The sequence below is a fragment of the Heterocephalus glaber genome, unplaced genomic scaffold, assembly GCF_053883595.1.
Source record: "Heterocephalus glaber isolate CG9 unplaced genomic scaffold, H.glaber_assembly_v1.0 deba00001606, whole genome shotgun sequence".
Taxonomy (NCBI): Eukaryota; Metazoa; Chordata; class Mammalia; order Rodentia; family Bathyergidae; genus Heterocephalus; species Heterocephalus glaber.
Genome location: NW_028258377.1, coordinates 10,235,529 through 10,255,067, shown reverse-complemented (window position 1 = coordinate 10,255,067; position 19,539 = coordinate 10,235,529). Strand labels below are relative to the sequence as shown.

The window sequence follows — 19,539 nt, the reverse complement described above, 5'->3', positions numbered from 1 at the left end:
TATTTTTGTGAATCCTTGATAATTCTGATGTTGCCAGATTGCTTAAAGCATCTCAGTAGTGTTTCATTCATTTTTCTCTAATTTTGAATAATATTTAAGGTCTCCTGATAGATATGAATTTTATTAATGAATTTTATTAATTTTAAAATAAAATTCTCATTTTAAAACATGTATGTTTTGACATGATTTTAAATGAGCCAGATGTATAGATCTATTTGTAGAGGGGAGAAAAGGAAAATATATTTTATTATAGGCATTATGAAATAGTTTGATTAGCATAAACCACGATTTTCTTGGACAGTTGACTTCATGAAATAGTAATAACTGATAAAAATAGACAACAAAGTTTTCTAAGTGATAATTTGAGAAATTGATTTATAAAGGCAATGACCCACATTTTGGCTCCTTTTGGATTGAGTGGTGTTTTTTTTTACTCAAAAAAGTCATTCTACTCAATTATAAAAATGTCATTGCAAATGATTTCTGCCTTGAAAATGTTTATATTATTTGTAACTAAAGTAAGTTTGGTGAGTTCTTGTCCACAACTTGGGATGTAAAGTATACAGTGTCCATTATGGAGGTGTTACTGGATATATCCTAATAGGCAATGGAGAAGAGAAGTGTTTCAAAACTTGAGTTCATTAGAAAGGAACCTTGGATAGAATTCCATCCAAAGCCACTTAACTATCATACAGAGAATCTTTAGTTTAATCTACTTCAAACACATGGGCTAATAAATTAATGAGACTCAGTACATAGCTGAGAATGCTATTCATGTCTTAACAAATGCAATTTTTATTAGAAGTTTTTACAATATTAAACTGATGAATTACAGCAATTATAAAAGCACTGATCATAAAATGTAGCAGTGTGTTTTTAAGGAATTCTTGCGTTCTTCGTAGTGTGGCTTCATCCTGTATGGCTATTACATTTTGATAGATAATATATACATCCCATGGAATTTTTGAAGATGATACTCACATTTGAGCTATAAGACAGTTTCCTTTGAGTGTGTAGATACTTCCACTGGATTTTGTTTTTTTTGTATTAAATTCTTTTATTGGTACATTGTAGGTATACAACACAATTACATTTCTCATTGGGAATTGTACCTTTATATAATGCATCTTGGTTCTTATTTTTTCCCCATTCTTAGCCCTCCCTTCATGCCCTCCACCCTTCCCTATTTACAAAGACTTTATTTCCATTTTTTCCATTTCTCATCATTTTTTCCTTTCCCTTCTTTCCTTTCCCCTGCCCCTCCCACTACCCCTACCACTTTGGACCTTTTCTTCCTATTTTACATTATTGCTAGTATATAGGTTTCTGTGTGTTTAACATTTGAGGAACTTACTGCTTTTAAAAAAGGCTGCAATATTTTACATTGCTACAAAACTTATTTTGTGTGGGATTAGTGGTATGTACCTTTTACTGTAATAATTTTAAAATGTAAATAGTCACTGTATTTTTGATCACCCCACATTGACCAATCATTTATGGCAATTTCTGTCAAAATAACATTATGGTGCATCCTCATCCACCTTATTCTGAATTTGGCACCATGACCATAGTCAAAATGACCACAAAAGTTAAATGTTTTCAATTGATTCAGGACACTGAGGTAGTCATGACAGTACACCTAAAGTCATGAAAGAGGACTTCCACAACTGCTTCAGAGAGTAGCAAGAATAATTAGATAAGTGTGTTCAAAGTGAAGGAATGTATTTTGAGGGGATCAGTAACAATGTGTCTTTTATTGTGATAAGTGCTTTTAAAACTTTAAATAGTCACCATAGGTTTTGATCACACCTCGTATGTGTTGGTACACTTTTTTGTGTCTTACAGGTATCTGAGGATATATACATTTTCTTTTACCATTTTTCTTTCTGTTCACAAGAATGAATAATTTAAATTGACCTATTTTTAAGTTTGTCAATTCTTTCTTTCTTTTCTTTTCTTTTTTTTTTTTGTTACAGGGGATCGATCAGGACTTTGCACTTACAAGGCAGGCATGGTGCCACTGAGCTAAATCCCTGGTAGCCCTTTCTTCAGGCTGTTCAACTGTGATTTTCAGCCATCTGAGTAAAATATTCATTTCATTCATTGTTTTTCAACTTCAGGTTTTAATGTAGTTTATTTTTATTGTTTGTTTTTATTCATATTGTCTATTTCATAAGACATTGCTTTCATACTTTCTCTTAGCTTTTAATTTTTTTATTTGTAAAAGTATAGTTAACTCTTTAACTTACAGATTAACAATTTTCACTATGGCATATATATATATGTATATATATTTATGTATATATATACATATATATATATATATATATAGTGTATAGATATACACTATGCTTTGATTGTATCCATTCTCTCATACCCTTACCCCATTCCCTTCCCTATCAGTCCTTCTTCTACTTTCAGGTTATTTCTCTCTCTCTCTTCTCTCTCTCTCTCTTTCTCTCTCTCTCTCTTTTCTTTGTTTTTTTGGTACCAGGGATTGAACTCCAGTCCTTGCACTCTCAGGGCAGGCGATGGAACCACTGAGCTAAATCCCCGGCCCCTATTTTTCTCTTTTTAAAAAACGTTTCCACATAATAGAAAAACTGTATGATATTTGTCTTTCTTTGTGTGACTTATTTTGCTTGACATAGTCATCTGTAGTTCCTCCCATTTTCCCGCAATGACATGATTTCATATTTCTTTACAGCTGAATAATATTCCTTTGTGTATATGTACCCCATCTTTTTTATCCATTCACCTGCTGATGAATACCTAGACTGATTGCATATCGTGGAATAATGAATATTGCCACAATAAACATAAATACACAAGGATATGGTAGTTTTATTTTTTTAAGAACTATCATAGTGCTTTCCATAATGGCTGTACTAATTTACATTCCTACAAACAGCCTATAAGGCTTCCTTTTTCTCCATATCCTCACCAATATTTCTTATTCATTTTTTGATAATAGCCCTTATGTCTGGGGTAAGATGGAAAATCTCAATGTAGTTTTGGTTTAAATTTCCTTTATGGCTAAAGATGTTGAGCATTTTTCCTTGTATTTATTGGCCCTTTGTTCTTTTGATACATGTCTGTTCAGGTCTTTAGGTGATTTATTGATTGGGTTATTTGTTCCTTTGTTTGTAAAATTTTTGAGTTCTTTATATATCCCAGATAATTCTTTGCCAGAGAAATAGCTGGCAAAATTTTTCTTCCCACTGTGTAGGTTGTCTTTTCAGTCTGCCAATAGTTTCCTTTGCTGCGATCCCGTTTATCAATTCTTGCTTTTATTTACTGTGCAATTGGAGTTCTACTTATAAAGTATTTCCCTGTGCCGATATCTCAAATGTTCCCCTCTGTTTTCAACTACTAGTTTTAAATGCTCAGAACTTATGTTAAGATATTTGATACTTTTTTTTGGTTTTGTTTTATTAGTACATGTTTGCTGTACAATCATGGTAGGGACTTGACATATCTTCATTCTTTTAACTTCCCTTTCCCCTCTTCTCCCTCTCTCTCCCTCCATCTCTAGACCTCTTCCCATTTGCAAAAGATCTATCTCCCTGTTACATTTTATCCATCCTTTATTTTGCTCTTTAAATTATTTGTATGTTGAGTTTCTTATATAAGAGAAGGCAATATTTGAGCTGGCGTGTCTGATTTATGTCACTTAATATTATGGTCTCAAGGTGCATCTATTTTCCCACAAATAGCTCAAATTTAACCTTCTTTATGGCAGAATAGTACATACTCCTTTGTGTATAAATAACATATTTTCTTTCAATGCATCTGTCGATGGACCTATGGGCACTCCCAAGATTTAACTGTTATAAGTTATGCTGCTATAAATGTGAATATGCATGTATCACTATAACATGATGTTTTCACTTTTTAAGGAAGCTGTCCATATGGGGAATATATAGGCCAAATGGAATTTTTATTTCAGCTATTTGAAGAATCTCCATCCTGATGTCCATAGTGGTTATGTTAGTTTATATTCTTACTAATGGTGTAAGAGTTCCTTTATCACTTTAGTCACACCAGTGCTTATTATTTGTTTTCTTGATCATAGCCATTTTTTTCTGGAGTAAGATAGAATATCAATGCTGTTTTAATTTGCATTTCTCTAATGGCCAGAGATTTTGCACATTTAAAAAGGAATTTATTGGCCATTTGTACTTCTTCTGTGAAGTATCTATGCCAGTGATGGTGAAACTTTTAGAGCTTTCAATGATAACAAACAGCCCTCAGCAGCACACGTGCTATCAGTTCACCACTACTGGTCTATGCATTTCATTTGCCCTTTTTTTGATTGGGTCTTTTATTTCTGGAGGTATGATTTTTTTATGGTCTTGATATGTGCTAGATATTAGTTCTCTGAGGAGTAGGTGGCAATTTTTTTTCCAATTTTGTAGATCGTCCCTTTACTCTTTTGGGTTTTTCTTTTGCTGTGCAGAAGTTTTAAAATTTGATGTAAGCCCATTTGTTGAATCTTGAGGTTATCTTGTGCAATTGGTGTTCTGTTCAGAAAGTCTTTATCTATACAGTACCTATGTCCTCAAAAGCTTTACCTGTTTTATATCACAGAAGATTAAGTGTTTCATATTTAATATTTAGGTCTTTGATGCATTTTGATTTTATTTTAGGACATGATGAGAGATATGGGTCTAGAGTCAATCTTCTGCATTTGGATAGCCAGGTTTCCACGCACCATTTGTTAAAGAGGCTGTCTTTCCTCCAGTGTATGTTCTGGGCCCATTTGTCAAAGATCAGGTGGCTGAATGTGCCTGGAGTCGTTTTTGCATCTTCTATTCTGTTTCATTGATCTACAACATATCTATTTTTGTGCCTGTATGATGCTGCTCTTATCACTATAGCTTTGTATTCTAACTTGAAATCCGGGACTGTGATGCCTCCTGCTTTGTTCTTGTTGCCCAGGATTACTTTTTCTATTCTGGGTCTCTTCTGGTTCCATGTGAATTTGAGGGTTGTTTTTCTAGTTCTGTGAAGAATGCTGTTGGTACTTTGATTGGGATTCCATTAAATCTATGTATAAGTTTTGGTATTATGGTTCTTTTAACAATATTGGTTTTGCCTATTCAGGAACAGGCAGAACCAATATTGACACAGATTAATTCTGATGTTATTACTTTTTCTTGATGCTACTGTGATTAGTATTGTATTTCTAATTCTCCATGGGCTCATTTTTGGTGTACATAAATGTGTCTGATTTTCATGCATTGATTTTACATCCTACTACCTTGTTAAATTTGTTTTTAGTACTAGGGATCTTTTGGTGGAACTTTTTGGGTCTGTGTAAAGGCTCATGTCATCTGTGAACAAAGGATAGTTTGACTTCTTCCTTTTCTATATGTTCCCCTTTATTTCTTTCTCTTGCCTGCTTTCTCATTAAAGTTTTAAGCACTGAGTCAAATGGGATTTCTATTTTTAGTCTTTTGAGGTATCTCCATACTTATTTCCATAGTGGTTTTGTTCCTGCCAAATAATATTAAGTGAAGTAAATCAGACACATAAGCTTAAATATTGCATGGTTTCTCTTACACGAAAAACCCAAAATATAAAGAGGAAAGTAAAAGATAATAGGAAGTAGGGAGATCTTTTTCAAATAGGAAGGGCCACAAGAGATGGAGAGAAGGAGGAAGGAGAGGAGGAAAAGAGGATTGAAAAGAAGAATTGAAGAAAAAAATGGAAATAGAAGTTTTGCAGATGGAAAGAATACCATGAGTAGGAAGGAGTAGGCAGAGATGGGAGGGCTAGGAGACAAAAAGAAATTAAGATGTGTATGTACATGTGCCAGGTTTCCACAATAAATGTAATAATTATCTACCACAAACATATACCAAACTAATAAAAATAAATGAATAAATAATTAAAGTTATGAGTACTGTATTGAACATGAGTCATAATACTGGGCCTCCTTCTCTTGTTCTCTATTTCAGTTTTTCCCCATTAATAGGTCATCCACAGTGGGTTTATCACAAATGCCTATTATCAGATTGAGATAAGATCTTTGTATACCTATCTTTTCAAATGTTTTTTGAGTCATGAATAGACACTGGGTTTTGTCTAAGGCTTTTTTACATCATTGAAATGATCATATAATCATTATCTTTTGTTCTATTTATGTGCTGTACTATGTTTATTTACTACTGTGCCCATGGAATGAAACCAACTTGATCAAGGTCCATGATCTGCTTAATGTGCTGTTGAATTCAATTTACAAGTATTTTATGAGAATTTTTGTGAAGAAATTGTTTTGTCTAGTGCTCTGAAATACTTACAGTGGTTGATTGAAAGTCTTTGTCTAGGAAGTCCAGTGTTTCACCTTTCTCCAGGACAATTTCTATTGACTCCTCTTTTTTCTCTTTGTGTGGACTATCCATTCCCATTTCTTTACACATCATAAAAATTTTAAGGAAAAAACTCTATATTTTAAACAATAATATATGGCTATTCTGAAAATCATAGTTTGCCCCTCCCCGGAGTGTGTTGTTGATTTTTTGTTATTGTTTTTGTTTGTTTAATAAGTTTTCTGCATGAATTTTGTAAAGTCAATATTCCTTGCCCTGGGTAGCCAATGAAACCTTTGCTCTGTTAGCTAGTTGTGAATGATTTGACAGAGATTAATTTCTTTATATGCCTTGAACTAATTAGGCTGATGGGCTCTGTATGTGATTTGAGGCAAAACTTTAATCCTCTGACAGTTTAGAATTCTGCCTTTCTGCTTGCACCAAGTTTCAAGGTCACCTAGAGGCCAGATATTAGGTCATCTAAGTATTTTTTTCTGGGCATGTGCATATGTGCATGGGCTTCTAGGACTTCAGGAGTATATTGGATTTTTTCAAAATGCCCTATGGCCATCTTATTTTCAGATTTTCTTTTTAAGTTCTTCAGATAGCCTTCGCTTTGTACCATCTGGTATTGCTGACTGAGACAGCTGTGATGCTAAATAATTTCTCCCAATTTTTTTCAATGAAGAATTCTGTGATAGGTCTTTTCCTATTGATCAAAGTCTGAATCAGGCCAAATAAAAACAACTTCAATTGAAGGAGTTTCTGAGGAGTTGCCAGACAGTGAGAATAGTGATAAACTCTGGAAATGGGGCTTTTTCAAGGCCTGTCACCTCCCCCACCTGCCCACCCAGTGACTGCTAGAATGCTACATTTTTAGCATCTGTGATTTTGAGGCTACATGTTTTCAAGTTATTGTAGACATCAGGAGAGGGGAAGGGAATAGCGCAAGTGAAAACTTCACAAACCTTGATGTTCTTTCTAAGATTTGGTTATTTTATTGAGTAAACATTTATCATATTGTTCCAAGCCTTGGCTAATTTCCAAAATTTTGAAACCTTATTTAAAAAAATGCCCCCATAGTTTTGTGATTTTTATGGTGAACTGAATTTTCAGACTTCCTTACTTTCTTCCACAAATGCTTATATATATGTATGCATTTCTATCACCGTGAAAAAGTATATATTTGTGCAAGATAATTAAGTTATTAATAACAATTATTTATTAGGAACAGCTTAAATTTTCAAAAATTGCTTTAAAATAAATGATATACCTATGTCATTCAAAATTAGCCTATATGTGTGTATAGTGTTCATGTGTAATATGTTAAGTAATAAAAGTAAATTAAATTGTATCAAGACAACTGACATATAAACATATCCTAAAGCATTAATATTGGATGTTTGGAGAAGGATTGAACTATGGTGCCTTCTTTTTTTTTTTTTTTGAGACAGAGTCTTGCTATGTAGCCCAGGCTGGCCTCAAACTTGCAGTGATCCTCCTGCCTCAGCCTTCTGAGTGCTGGGATTACAGGCATGCACCATCATGCTCTGCAGTGGTGCTTTATTTTCTAAAGTTTTTAGCTTTGTGTTTTTTAATGTGTGCCTGTGTATTATTTAAATATTTTGCATTAAGCATGTATTTTTGCAATGAAAATGTTATTATATCTAAGATAAAACTTACTTGTTAGTTAAAAAAATACATTGTCTTATACCTTATTTCTTTTAAAATAAATGTGATATAAACTTATAAGGTATTGGAGTTCATAAATGGACACAGATTCCAGCTTGAAAGGAAATTTTCTACCTGCATAGTTACTTTGAAGACCTATGTCAGACTGAGTAAAATGCAAAAAAAAATGCTGCCTCCTTGTTCTTGGGTAATGTATGTCACTTTCTTGTTCAGATGGGTTCCAAAGACACTAATACCATTTCCCAGAACTACTTTTGCTTTTAGAATCTGTACAGATCCCTAAGAATGTATAATTTCCCCATTGCTTAGCAACTGTTCCATTATTTTCAGGAACTTGTTAAATAAGTGAATGCATTTTGATGACAAGACAGCTTTATTCATGCCATGCTCTGGGCCACCATGTAATAATAAGAGATAATGAAATGAAATATTGCAAAGATCATGTCCCCAGTCACTTCTTCCCACAAAAAGTCCCTCTGAGGAGCTGGGTTAGAAAAGAAACTTTTTATGCAAATGTATTTTAGAAGTTAATGGAAAAAGCATATTGATTCTGCTGTAATTATGTTATATACAAACATATTCATATTTTCTTTGTGTCAGTTGTCAGATGACCTTCCAGAAATGAAATACTACCAGAAGTGTTCTGTGGATATGAGACTTTGATAGTTTCAAAGCCCTACAATGTCTCTGATTTCTGTTACACTCATGCATGTCATAAGCTCAGACCTCACAGAAAGTTACCGATGAATTATCACAGTTCCCAATTTAAACAAGCTAAAACATTTGGCCAGGGAAGAATGCAGAATGGAATAACATAGCCTACAGATGCAGTTCCTTTGAATGAAGCAAATGCATAATGTTAACATATTTTGAAGCCAATAATTCTAAACAGTTATGAAATAATATATCAATATTTTGGTTTCAACTCTCAGAGAACTCAGAGAAAAATTGAGGGGCCTAAATTTCAATATCAGATTTACTCTCGGGTCCTGAAATATCTTATTTCCTCCTAAGAATGTTTAAGGAAACACACACAAACAACATACTCACACAGTGAATGACATTGACAACACACGCAAAATGTCTAAAATGTACTGAATTATAGGATTATGTCAGCTAAACATATATAATTTAATAATGAAATATTGAGAACCTAAATATATAATTGGGCTGAAGGTCATTGAGCAAGGGCAAGGCTTATAGTCCTTCTCCTTAATCCTTTCTCTTTAGCCCAATGAGGCTTTAAAACCTGTCCATGGTAGAATCAGCACAGGAAACCAACGTCTCCTACATCCGGTTCATGCTTTTTCAACTTCCGCACTTTTCTGGCCAAAATCTTTAAGTTGGGATTAAAACCAAGTTTTAGTTTTTTCACCACTTGAGAAGTGAAGCAGAAGGGCTGTGCAGAGATAGGTGCTACAGCTCTTGTCTTCAGTGAGCTCACAGGCTGTTTGAGGAGATAAAGCATAATAAATGGGGTTAAAAATGTGAAACAGTATCCAAATGTGTAAACTGAGAAGATATGTAATTCAGGGAACAACAAGCCTATCAGTGAATGTTTCATGAGGGAAGGGGAGATTTTGGTGGGTGTTGAAAAGTGAGAAAAATTTGGAGAAGCAAAGGGAAGAGGAAAAAATTCAGAGATTAATTTTAATTTGCACACTGCATTCACCTCTAAAGGACTGTATTGTGGCTTATAATAAGGCAAGCGACTTAACTGTGCCTTCTCCTTGATAAAATGGGACAATAAAAATATAACCAACTGCACAGTGTTGTTGTGAATATTAAATGAAACACCATGTGGAATAGGGCCTGGAAAGAAGTCAGTCGTTCTGTCAGTCTCCGTTGCCAGTACTTCTGTTACACAGGATGAAGTACACAGTGCTACATCAAGCTGTGTAAGTTTCATTCATTCCTGTCCCCACCAGGAAGAAGTGGGGCCAAGTTCAGTTTGATCAGCCATTTTCCTCAGAAACAGACTCTTCTCAGGGGTGATGTTTCCCAAACAGTCTGTGATGAAACCCTGTTATATTACATTTTTAGTCCATTGTGAAAACAATAAAAATAAACACTAGAAAAATGAAATGGAAAAGATATACAGTTTAAGTCCCATTTTTAAATTATTAGATTCAATAGATCTAAAATTTCTTTATCATTTGCTATAAAGGTATCTGAATGCCCATTCCTAGTTCTGAACTGATCTTGTCCCAGATTTTAATAAACATCCAGAAGATCACACTTTGAGTAGCAGCACTCCAAGGCCTAGGCCTGTCCCTCCATTAGATGATGCATCGGCTGTGAGTCGTGGTCCACCCTCATCATGTTGATATGTTCATCATCTGACCCATAAATGAATGCACTCTTTTCCCTCCCTTTCTCCTCTGACATTTTCCTTGGCTTTTTTCTCCTGATACACACCAGAGCATGTGAACATAGAGGTACAGATGAAGAGAGTGCAGATCAAGTCTAGATAGCCACCCTCATAGGAAAACATGGAGCAAAATTTATTACTCTGCACTTGTACGTTTTTTCCATTGAACTTCAAACTCAACAAATCCTCAGTATGTCCTGAATTCTCTTGGCTTAAAAAGTCATTTCTTAAGTCAGTGTTCAAAGACAGCCAAGTAAATATCAGAATCTGATAGCCTGTCTACTTAAACCTTAAAATCCAGCAGGAGCTGTGCTTTGTCCCACTTCCTGTTCTGGCCTCAGATACCTGGGATGAGTACTTGTTGAGGCTGGATTAAGTCCGTCTCTATCCCAGCTCAGGCCTGTCTAAACACCTTGCCTTGCATCATCGCCTTTTGTGTTTCTAGCTCCGACAAGCCTTTATTAAGATGTGTTAATTAAAACAATAAACCTTGTTGTCCCCATTTTCCAGTTGCAAAAATGTTCTTGAATCAAGGGTAACACAAAGAAGCCGATGATTGCCTCTAAGAAGCAGACCAGAAAAAAACCAATCAGTTCCTTCTTAGATAAATGTCACTTGAGTGTACTCACCTGCAATATGAGCAAGGGAATGTTTCTCGAACGAGAAAAACATTAATGATTAAAGAAAACAGTGGGAGTGTGTGTTTCAAATTAACAAGAAATGTGAAAGTGAATCTAGACCAAATTATGTGATTAAGATCTGTCCTCAAATAAGCTGGTTACCAGGACACGTTAGCCTGAATTTTAAAACAAAAGACCAGTGTTGTCTTTGTTTTTCCTTTTCTTTCTTTAAACTTGTTCTAAAGCCATTTCTATTGACAAATATTATACACATACAGAAAATATATGTGTTTGATTTAACAAATTATTATAAAGCAAGACACATGTAACTATCATCTCAGGCCAAGAACTTGAAAATTGCCAGTACCTCAAAAGTGTCTGCTAGGCTCTTCCAGTTATGACTACTCACCTTCATCTCCCCACCTGTGTGGTATTCCATTGTGTGTACATACCCCAATTATGTATCCACATACCTATTAATGGACCTTTGGATTATGCTGTGAACTTTATTATATATTTTTTACGCTGCACATGTGCAGTGCACACATTTCTTCTAGGTGTATACCAGGAGTTGTATTGTGGGGACATACAATACACAAATCTTCAACTTTAGTAAATAATGACAATGGTTTCCCAAAGTGGTTGTCCTAATTTACTCTGTCATGAACCTTATGACTTTTAAAGGAGTAAAGAAAGCTTTTCCTTAGGTTAAAATATATTCAACTACATAAAATTCCTACATTTGGAGTTTCATAGACTAAACTCCTATAGATTGCCTGAGTGGTGTGCTCAGAAAGTACTTTTGTTCTGTTCTCTTGACAGACACAGGTTTGAACACTGGCTGAGCTGCTAATTTATTTATTTTTTAAATTTATATATTAATTGGTACATTTTAAGTAGACAATACATTTACATTTATCATTGGGTGTTTGTACCTGAACATGATGTATCTTAGTTCTTATTTTTTTCCCCATTACCTATGCGCCCTTCACCCCCACCACCCTTCCCTATTTACATAGACTTTGTTTCCATTTTTTTTTCTTTCTCTTAATTTTTCCTGAGCTGCTAATTTATTGTGTGACATCAGTCAAGGCATTTAACATTTTAAATTCTGTTTTCTCCTGTGTAAAATAAGTGATAATAGTAGATGATTTAAATAATCATTGTGTTAATTTAATAACACATTTAAAATGCCAATACATTGTGTGGCATAGAGAAGACTTCAATATAATAGTTGCTAATGCGTTGTTATTATTATTACTATTATTATTAATGTTATTTATACTCATGATATCCTATGATATCCTATCTCAACACAGCAGTGAGAAAGATTAGGAAACAAAAATTAGACTTGGCCATCTGTTTTTGTATATTCTTCAGTAATGTCCAATCTCAGGAAATAGTCTCAGAAAAGAATGAGCAAAAGAATATTGACTCTGTTTTGCCTAAGTGGCATCTGTCAGATGAGCAGACATTTGTTAAGAAATTGCCTCCTAGGTCACCCTGACAGTTCTGCCCTTCCTGGCACTTCAGAGATAAAATTGAAACCCTGAACTTTCCACCACCTGGCTAGTGAACCCTAGTGCTCAGATCCCTCATTCCAGGGACAGCCAGCCACCTGGCATGCCCTGGGTCCCCAGGCCATAGCTGCATGGAAGCCATATCCATTTGGGCCTCTGTTCACCATTGCTGTGGGTTGCAGCTGCCAGGAACTGTTCCCAGAGGAACATGGTGGTTGGCAGCCAGCAACACTGAAAAACAGGAGTCACAGAATCCAGAATACAGGGTGACAATGATTATAAAATAGGCTACAGTAAGTGAGTGGGAAGACTGCCAATGCAATTGTGTGTTGAACTTGACTTCTCCCACAGCAGCTCCTCTCCAGCATATGCTCCTTTGTTCACTCTCCAGGAAGATGCCTGCGGGGATTAGGGAGATTGTATGTTCTAGGAACAGGACTCAGGCAGTGCTTTGCATGGAAGTCCATCCCACTCCATGGTGCAGGCTCTAGGCTAACATCTCAAGGGGTCAATTTCTTTGTTCGCAAGGAGGTGCAGAGTGGATTATGAGCTCTGATTTTCAGCAGAAACTACTCATTCAGTGACAATGTTCTTTCAAGAGCAAGCCTTTCACTCATGGTTTCTTTTTTCTAGAAAGGGAATGTATTAGGAAAGATTCAAGAGTTTACTGAATAGGGGTTGAGTGTGAATTAGTCATACATTGTCTACATTGTCTAATGGGCTAAATGAGATTTTGTATCTCAGAGCTTGTGCTAATAAATCTTGAAATCACACTAGATCACTCATGCTTTCCAAGATGCATATCATATTTTTTTACTCAGTTTTCTCTTTGAAATGTTTTCCTGTCTTCTCACTTTTTCTTGCTACCTTTATTCCTTTGTTATTATAAAGATTTCTTATTCCAATCAGTCCTTCATAAAACTGTCAGTTTAAGGGGCCGGGGATTTAGCTCAGTGGTTTCGCCACTTGCTGCGCAAGCGCAAGGACTCGAGTTCGATCCCCGCGCTGAAAACACCGAATCAGCGGAAGGACGCTCCCCCACCGCCATCCCAAGCTCCTAGGGCAGAGAAGGTGAGCCGCTCGGGCGCCAGAAGCACACATCCCCACCCCCACCCCGTGGAAATGAGAACTGTCAGTTTAATGTGATTAAAACAATTATTTTATCATATCATTCACTGCTTAAAAAGACACCCAGTTACCCACACAATAACACCAAAATTCCTCAGCCAGGGACTCACAGTTCTTTACCAGCCATTTTTTTTTCCGGTCTTGGGGATTGAACTAAGGACCTTGCACTTGCAAGCGGGCACGATGCCACTGAGCTAAATCACTAGCCCTCAACCAATTTTTAATTCTGCTTCCTACCATTTTCCAGTGGGTCCTCATTCCAGTCAAGTTAGAGGACTCATTGTTCCTGTAATATGGTATCCTCTCTGCTGAAGGGCCAATAACTTAGACACTTGTAAGCCATTTGTGGAGAGTGTGAGCACCCAGTGATTGGGAGGCTCCACTATAGGTGATTTGTGGCCATGGTTCTTTCTTTTCAAAAATGTGTGGAAATGTCATTCGTAGAAACTGCCATTTATTTAGTAAGTGAAATAAACTCATGAGAATTGTAAACTCATAATAATTATAATATTCTTAAGAATTAAGTTTTGCTCTTTGCTTTACTTTTACTTTAGGCTCATTTGAGAGAAGTGGTGAAAAATAATATTTTCACAGTCAGATGAGCCTGTGTTGGAAATATGATCACTGGTGGTGAGATGTAGCCAGCAGTTGCACTGGAAGGTAAAGTCTATTGACCATTTACTGCCCTGCAGTTTTATGGGAAGGTAAGTGAGCACTAAACGACTATGTTCTATTGTGATGTTCCTAGGCTCTCAGACAGAAAGGTTCTGAGCACCTGGTGAGGTTTTGAGAACAGCAGCATTTTCCTAATGAAATCCTCTGTCTGTGAAGTCATGCATTTAAATGGAAATGGCTTTGCAAATTGGCATGTTTTGTTCACTGGATCAATATAAAGGTATTTTTACCAAAAAGTCTATATTAATATTTCAAATGCACAAAGAAGTGAATACAATGACTCCAAGCCAGAGCTATAGGGTTTTTTGTCTCAGATATTGAGAGTTGGGGTTTCTTCATTTGTACAAACAACTTGATTATTGATGCTACTGAATATCCACTAAAAATATTTTGAATATCACAAACAGCACTTGGAAAACTTGATATAAGTTCTTTAAAATTATTTTCCCAAGTAAATGGATTTAAAATTATTAAAAAAACACCAAAATATTTTTCCTAGATCTGAGGATATTAGCCAACAACAACAACAACAAAATCTGGAGCTTGCTTCATTTAGCATTTTGGAATAAATGTTTATTAGAAAAAACTTGTTATATCAGTTTGCCCAGAAATTGATTCTCGAGTTTCAATCTTTTCAAAGACTATAGTGATTTTTTATGTTTCCTTTCTGTACTCAGGTGAGTTGCAACTTACGTAAGTTATCAATACACATGGAAACTATTTTATGGATGATAGATTTCTTTTTATCTGAGACTAAGTAGCTTTGTAGCAGTTATAAGCTTTACTTTTGAATAATTCCATTCTTCTCTCTTAGAAATTTATTTTTAGATTTTGTACTTCAATAAATTTATTATATTGATTTTTACTAATTTAGAATTTAAATTAGATAATACTGCTTTGTTTTATATGCAATTCATGTTTATCTATAGTAATGTATGAATTTATTCAGGAATGCATATTAATAGAGAAAATGAGTTGATTTGAAGAACAGTATAAGTAAATAATAGACTATTTTATAGGCTGAAATGGCCCTATGTTTGTCATGTAGACAACTGAAGTTTTGGAAACTTCATTATATTTCACTCAAGCCAAGGTGAACTTTTCTTCTTCCAGAAAACCCTTCTTGATTTATCAAATACACATCAACTTTTTCCCTTATTTAAGATTTCAAATTTTGTTTATCTTTTTTTTTTTTGCTCACTCATCTTCTTCCAGTTAATTAACAAATACCTAACTTACAGTGTAGATCTGAATACCAGTAGCACACCAAGCACCAGGTGTGGGGTGGTAGAGACAGTCTGCCATAGGTTTAGGCAATAAGGGGTGTATTAACCTTAGTGAATTTTAAAACAACAATGAAAGTTACTGAGATACAGTCTGCTTTTTATTATCATCATGTATCAGTTTATTCTTAGTATCAGTGATAAAATACTGGTTTTTAAAAATATCTAGAAACTGTAGTTAGTCCAAGTCCTAAACAGGTACTGTAGTCACTGTTAGGCTTTGATAAAACATATGTGTGCTTCAATGAACCACAGTTATTACTCATCCTTTAGTAAACACTGTATTATACATTATATAATTTAGACAACTAGTGATAGTCTCTAACACTTGTGGATTCAGCTGTACTTATTTCAAGAAAAACATATTCATGTTTATAATTGCAAGTTTGTGATGGTTTGGAATCATTGGCTAGTGCTTGTGTGGGGTCTGATCTATGTCTCTAGCCTTGTGGTACTATATATTCATGCATTTAAACAATAGATTTTTGAAGTTTGCAATGCTGACACAAGAAATGTGGCCACTTAGAATTTTTATGTTTAAAAGGTTAAATCAACAAAACTATAAATTGAAGACTGCAATAATTTTGTGTTGCTACAAACCCGTGTACAAATGAAAGTTAAACGTTTTCAACATTCAATGGTACAAGATAGACATTTCCACTCCAAAAGTTACAAACAGGGGGATAGCAATGAATGGGAACAAAGTAAGACCAAAATCCAACAGGGCAAACATTAAATCCCACAGTTCTACTTCCAGAATCCCCAGCAATCTGTGCTAAGTTGTAAACTCTAATGGACTTGGGTGACTCTGCCTCTATGGCACTGCCAGTGTTGTAGCTCCCATGGCTTCTTTCTGGGGCTGGCTCTGTTCCCTCCTTGCTGTTTTCCTCAGATGATCCACGTTCTGGCTTCTCCAAAATTCTGGAATTTCCTCCACACCTTTGGCTTTGAACTCACAGCTTCACACACTGCCCTCTCAAGGGCACACTGCCCGACCTCCCAGGCCTTCTTCTGAAATCTGGGTGGAAGCCTTCCTGATCCCACAACTCTTGCATTCTGCATGTGATAATGCCAAGGTCTACTGTCAGCTGGAGCAGTAGCCAGGCTTCCTTCTCTCTTGGTTGTAGGTGTTGAATCCCTATGAAGTAAATCCTGAGGAACAACTTCCCTAGGCTGCTGCCATTCTGGAACAAGGGCTCTGGGTGCTCTCTTCTCAAAGCAAAGTCTTTCACCTTTGTAACTCTGAGGCTGCAAAGGATGGAGTCTTGCTGATTCTTGTGATGTCCTCAGGCCATCTTTTCTGTTGTCTTCTGAAATACTTGGTTATTTCTTGCTAGTCTTTTTAGCAACCAATTTGTCCTCTGTTCCATCTTTGCAGGCCACAACTTTTCTGGAGTTTCCTTTCTGGCCAAACTCAAGCTGTTTTAAATTATTCTGCTAGGATCTTTGCTCTTGATTCTCAAAATAAATCTGGCTAAAAGCCCCCAAGAGTAGCCATGCCACCACCTCAACATTAGATTGTCTTGAAATTTCTTCTGCCAGATTAATTAGCCTACCATCCTTAATCTCAGTCTGAGGTAAAGTCACTAGACACAAACAAAATGCAAACAAACTTTCTGCCAAGCCATGACACACATCATCTGGAGTCCAGTCCAGCAGCCAATGGAGTCCTTCCCAGAAGAAACATCCTGAGCCTGGTTTAACCAAGAGAATTTTTATCAGCCTTCTGGTATTCTGAGCTCTGACCAGAATCTCCTATCAAGTACAGCCTCAGGCATTCTATATCAGCTCTGTATCTGGTATCTCAGCTGGCATCTCCAAATCTTTCCTAACTCTTTGCCTTCCCATACGCCACTCCTAAATCACATGGTCAGGTGCAATCACAGCAATGAGCCCCTCTCATACCAAATTCTGTCTTAGTTACCTTTCTTGCTGCTGAGACAAAATATCTGACACCCTAAGTTAGAGGAGGAAATGTTAATTTAGCTCCCAGTTTGTAGAGGTTTCAGTCCATAATCAGCTGGCTCCGAGGCAGGGTGGCATGGCAGAGGGGCATCACAGAGGAGAAACAGATCATGATGGACAGAATGTAGCAAAGCAAGGGACTACCACAGCTCTTTCTTTCCCTTATATCTTATCCAGACTACTTAGGGCAGGTAGCACTCACACCCTTAATCCTAGTGCCCTTGAGTGTAGCATTGCACCAGATATCAATCCCAGCATCACATACTCTAGATCCAGCCACCTCTGAATTACCCCACCTAAGACTGCATGAGGCTTTGGGAGAACATCTAGACATAAGCCATAACAATACTTATGATATTTGACTGAATTTGTGTATCTTAAAAATTATAAACACATTTGAAATTATTTGTTTTAAAACTAAACACATTGAAAATAATGATTATTTCAGATTATACCTCAGCTCACGATCCTTTTGTTTGCAAGCAATTTGTTTTACATACTGAAGTATTTTGTGAAATTTCATTTTTGTTTAAAAATTCTGCATCCGGTGACAAACACGACTGCAGCCATCTTTCCCACACAAACACAAAGATGGCCATCTTTTCCAAAATCATAAAACAAATTAAGTTTGTGAACTGAGGTAACACTGCACCTGATACTCTTGATGACAATTTTGTCAGAAATAAGAGGAGTATATTTAAAATGACCCAATATATTTTTAAAAACAACATTGTATGAGAAAGGAAGAAATTTTACTGTACCTCTATTTACAAAACAAAATACAAAGATCTACTTTGAATGTTAAATATTATAAATATATAGCTATTATATAACCCACTATGATGAAGGAAGGAGTGCATGTTTCAGCAACAATTGATGGTACTAGGAGGACTGAAGAGAGGGAAGATACTAACTGTCTAGGAAGCAAGCTGGCATATGGGCTGTACCATATAAGGACTAGTATGTGTCCTCAGCTAGTCTGTTGAGAGAGACTTATTGGAAGAAAATATGAATTGCTCACAAAACCAGAAATTTGGCAATCTGCTGTTACATGAGGTGAGAATACTAATAATTTTTCTCCCTCAGCTCCCAGCACCCATCCTCTCTTAACCCCAGAGCTGCTTATCTATTAGACAATCAACAACAGTAGGCATGGGTGGGGGGTCTTTGTTCAATTTGTTACAAGGACAAGGCCACAGAACAGTTGAGCCCTCTAGGAAAGGTTTCATGTATTTCTCATCATTGGACATTCTTTGCTTCTTTGATTTCCTTCAATTGTTTCCATATGGACTTTATCATTACATCTGATTAAACAAACCATTTATTAAATTTGACATCTGTCCACCACCTCTGAGTTGACTTTACTTCACTTTTATTGATTAGGAAACTCAAATACCTTGTTAATTAAATTGTGGATACCATGGAATAAGGCTTTTCTTAATATTAGTTCCACTATCCCCAGTCTTAACTTGATTTTATAAATCTAACCCCATAAATAGATACAATTATAATGTGTCAATAAAATCAAATTTTTCATAACAAAAATTTTACCTTTGTCCCCACATCTCCTTCCAAGAAGAACCAATGCCAATCATTGCAGGGACTTCATCAGAATACAGATCACTGCCCAGCAAAAGTTGTGGATGTCAGGAATGAGGGATATGAGAATCCACTCTTGTCTGGAGAGTAAGAAACATTAGAAGAAACTCCAGAACTTTTCTAGATTCTCCAAAATAATAGTCTCTGGAATGTCTTCATGTGCTTAGGTTAATGTTTTCCTTAATAAACTGTGTTCCTGTTTTTGTTTCAAAACACTTCTCATTTCAAATGTGTTTCCTCCTGCTGCTAGAAAATAGAAATCTCAAGAAGAAATGAGTGGTTTTGTAATGAAAGATCAAGCCAGGTAGCAATTATTGGTGAGGGATGAAAGCTGTGATAGCATGAGAATGCATCTTACTTTTAATTTTTTGA

General features: G+C 35.8%; 1 long non-coding RNA gene across 4 annotated transcripts in view; it reads left to right on the top strand.

Annotated features, from left to right (window-relative positions):
* Window positions 1–19,539, top strand: part of LOC147822921 (uncharacterized) — a 408,296-nt gene that overhangs the window by 348,294 nt on the left and 40,463 nt on the right. For all 4 annotated transcript variants that reach the window (XR_015444740.1, XR_015444741.1, XR_015444739.1 and 1 more), the window contains one exon: window positions 14,200–14,349. This is a non-coding gene — a long non-coding RNA (uncharacterized LOC147822921). The remainder of the gene's footprint in view (window positions 1–14,199; window positions 14,350–19,539) is intronic.